We start from the raw sequence: 3,880 nt of genomic DNA on the forward strand, positions 1-3,880 counted from the left end.
GGCCGTGTTATGAGATTTGCCGGCGTATAGGCCGTGCTATGTGATTTGCTGGCATACGGGCCGTGCTATGTGATTTGTCAGCGTACGGGCTGTGCTATGTGTAGCTGGCGTACGGGCCGATGATTTTATGATACATGTATATATGTGAAATAATATGATTGATGTGAAAATAAATGAAATGAGATATTTATGTATCACGGTTTCAGTATATATATATGATATCAGAACCTGGTTGGCTTGGTTTAGGCTAGCACTTGCACGGTACCGTTGCTATGTGTCCATGATCCTCGTGATCATGATATCTGTGTTAACGCCGCTGTACGGAGTGGTGTGAGATTGGATGGTCGATGTGGTTATTTTCGAGAAGTGTGCTATTATCGCCCTTGGTGTACGAACCAGTCTGGGTAGACCCATCGGACCTACAGACTAAACTATTGACTTGGCAATGGTCAGCCAACCATTGTCAGGTCCCACCTTCGGGCCACACAACCCAGTCATGTGGGGGTAATACATGACAACAACCAGCTAACCTATCAGAATTGTTTTATGTTATTATTATTATTATGACATGAGCTGAGATATGTTATGAAAATGTAGTATGTTCTACCGTATTGATTTATATATATATATGGTTTCCCAGATTTGATGAAACAGTATTAAATGTGTTATATATGACATATGTTGAACACAAATTACTCATGTTGCCACACACTAGTATTAGTTTATCTCCCTTACTGAGAGGTGTCTCACCCCTAAATTTCATTAACTTTTTAAGAGCCCCGGATAAGAGAGCGGGAAAAGCCCGACAAAATTAGTGTTGTTTATCTGCCCTCTGCGAAGGGTAAGTGTTGGTAGGGACAGTTAGATTTTGAGAGAATTGTCCCTAGATTTATTTTTGGGTTATATATACTGAGAGTTAGTGGTTGTAGTACTCTGGTATATGTTATGCACATTATGATGAGATGTATATGATTTTATACTTTCTGTTGCGTAGGCTTCTGCTGTATGTTTTGTTATATCCCTGGTACCCACGGGTCCAGGTGGATGGTGACCTGCTGAGTTATGATGTTTGATGTTGATATTATTATTTGGAAATATATATATATATATATATATATATATATATATATATGTGTGTGTGTGTGTGTGTGTGTGTGTGAAAAATGAGTGGGTCGTGACATTGTAGGTCCGATGGGTCTACCTAGACTGGTCCGTACACCAGGGGCGATAACAACACACTTCTTGAAAATAACCATATCGACCATCCAATCTCACATCACTCCGTACAGCGGCGTTAACACAGATATCATGATCACGAAGACCATGGACACATAGCAACGGTACTATGCAAGTGCTAACTTAAACCAAGTCAACCAGGTTCTGATATCATAATATTATACTAAAACCGTGATACATAAATATCTCATATCATTTATTTTCACATTGATCATATTATTTCACATATATACGTATATCATGAAAATCATCGGCCCGTACGCCGGTAGTACACATTTTATCATGGTTCGGCCCGTACGTTGGCAAATCATAATCACGTAGCACGGCCCGTACGACGGCAGATCACATCTCATAGCACGGCCCGTACGCCGGCAAATCACATCTCATAGCACGGCTCGTATGCCGGCAAATCACATCGCACAGCTCGTACGCATGCAAATCTCATCCACATAGCACGGCCCGTACGCCGGCAAATCACATAAAAATCTCGGCCCGTACGTTAATTTTCCATCATAAAATCCGTATCATCCACATTCCCAGAAAACAGTATTTCACAACATTTTTACTCATGCCACACAACAGATTTTCCACATATTCAACATACGATCATTTTCACAGTATTTTGCAAATATAAAACATATACATTTTTCATAAATTAAATGATAAATAAATAAATATATATATATATATATATAAGCATTTTCTCAAAAACAGGAACTAACTTAGTTTATCCCCTTACCTGATTCCTGAAAAGCCCCTAAGAAAAAATCTTCCCCGTACCCACAGGGTTTTTAACTCAACACCCTGAAAATAAAAACTCGCAGAATTAAAGTTCAATATTTTCGTACGTACAACATTTTCTATAACTACCACTAAGTCAAATTCGGCTTAAAAAACCTTACCTCAACTTAAGGATAATTCCCAACGTTCCCAATTAACACCTCTGGAAACGAAAACTCTCAATATTAAATTTTAATATTTCAACGCGTATATCACTTTCTTCAATTGTCAAAAATCCAAATATTGAGTATAAAGCCTTACCCTAGATTTGGGATGAAATCCAACTTTGTTTCCCTGACGATCCACTTCGACAGATTTGTAGAGAACTTCGCTAGGAGCATCGTGGTGGCTTCAATTTGTCAATCCGGCGTAAAACTGGCCCGGAATCGAAGAGAGAGAGAGAGAGAGAGAGAGAGAGAGAGAGAGAGAGAGAGGATTATCCAAAATTAAAGCAAGCTTCCTAATACAATTTTATATATATATTAATATCATGATAACTATTAATTAAACAAAACTTCTTGGAGAAGCTCCCTTTAAGATAACTTACATATATTTTATATATATATATATATATATATATATATATATATATATATATCGTTATTACTTTTAACTTATATGTATTACATATATATCCTAATAACTTATCTACATACATACATATATATATTTTCCTTATCATACTATTCATTTTACTTGTTAATTTAATTATTTTATTATTATTATTAATTTTTTTTAATTTTATTTTTCCCGGTTACTACACAGGTGATTGATCTTAGCAAGCTTCAAGACAGGGTTTAGTTTTTGGGTAATTATAAATAGTTGTAAGATATGATGTATTTAAAAGTTATGTTTAAATTCCTAGTTATGTAATATAAAGTGAATGGATACACTTTTTGGGATGTATAATATAGAACTCTGGTATTTAATTAAAGAATGCTTAATTATTTTTGTTGCGTGAATGATATCAGAGACGTATGAATGGTCTCATAATACCCCAGATCCCCATTGGCGGGTTCAGGGGCACTACACTCTCAATACCAACTATATCTTATAATAATATGCAATAATAAATGACTCTAAAATCTTTAAATTATAATAAAAGTTTAAGAGTACAAATTATTGCCCTCATCTAAAAGGGTTCTTACTCTGCCTCCACCTGTGATATTTGAATTAAAGTGTTTGTGAAGTTGTCTTAATGGTTCTAGAATTTTCTACATACGTACACATTAAGGTAACTAAACACATATTTAGTAGGTAATTGAATACGTGACAATATGATAACTAATTAATTATTCAATTGCTTTCTATATACACAAATAATCTCACAAAATTTCTATTTAGTTCTCTTTCGATTGGGTGCTTTGAGAGATATATATTTTTTCTTTATTATTGACTACCTTATAAATAGACTCTCATGTATTCCAGCTAGATAATTATTTAACCACCGAATAGAATTTCCAACTAAACAAATAGATTCTCAAACTATATATATATTTTTTTGTTACATAAACTATTTCTTCTATTTTTTATTAAATTATTCTTGCAAAAATAATAATTGACTTTTAAAAAATTAATAAATAAAGTAATTATTGTTTTAACATTTAGTAATGGTTTTTTTTTTTTTTACTAAAAGATGGCGGCATCTCCATTTATTTAATAATATACCCTCACTTTTGGCGGAAGAATACCATGATTACAAAATAAGCAAAAGGAAAATTACAAAAAAGCCCTCCCAAAAAACTATACCAGCAACCAATCAAATCAAGACAACAAAACTAAAACATAAATAACAAAAAAGATAAAAACGTAAACACAACCAAAAACAAATCAAAATATATCAAATAAAAATCTAAAGTTAAAC

This window comes from Malania oleifera, chromosome 3 (genome assembly GCF_029873635.1).
Source record: "Malania oleifera isolate guangnan ecotype guangnan chromosome 3, ASM2987363v1, whole genome shotgun sequence".
NCBI classification, from domain to species: domain Eukaryota; kingdom Viridiplantae; phylum Streptophyta; class Magnoliopsida; order Santalales; family Ximeniaceae; genus Malania; species Malania oleifera.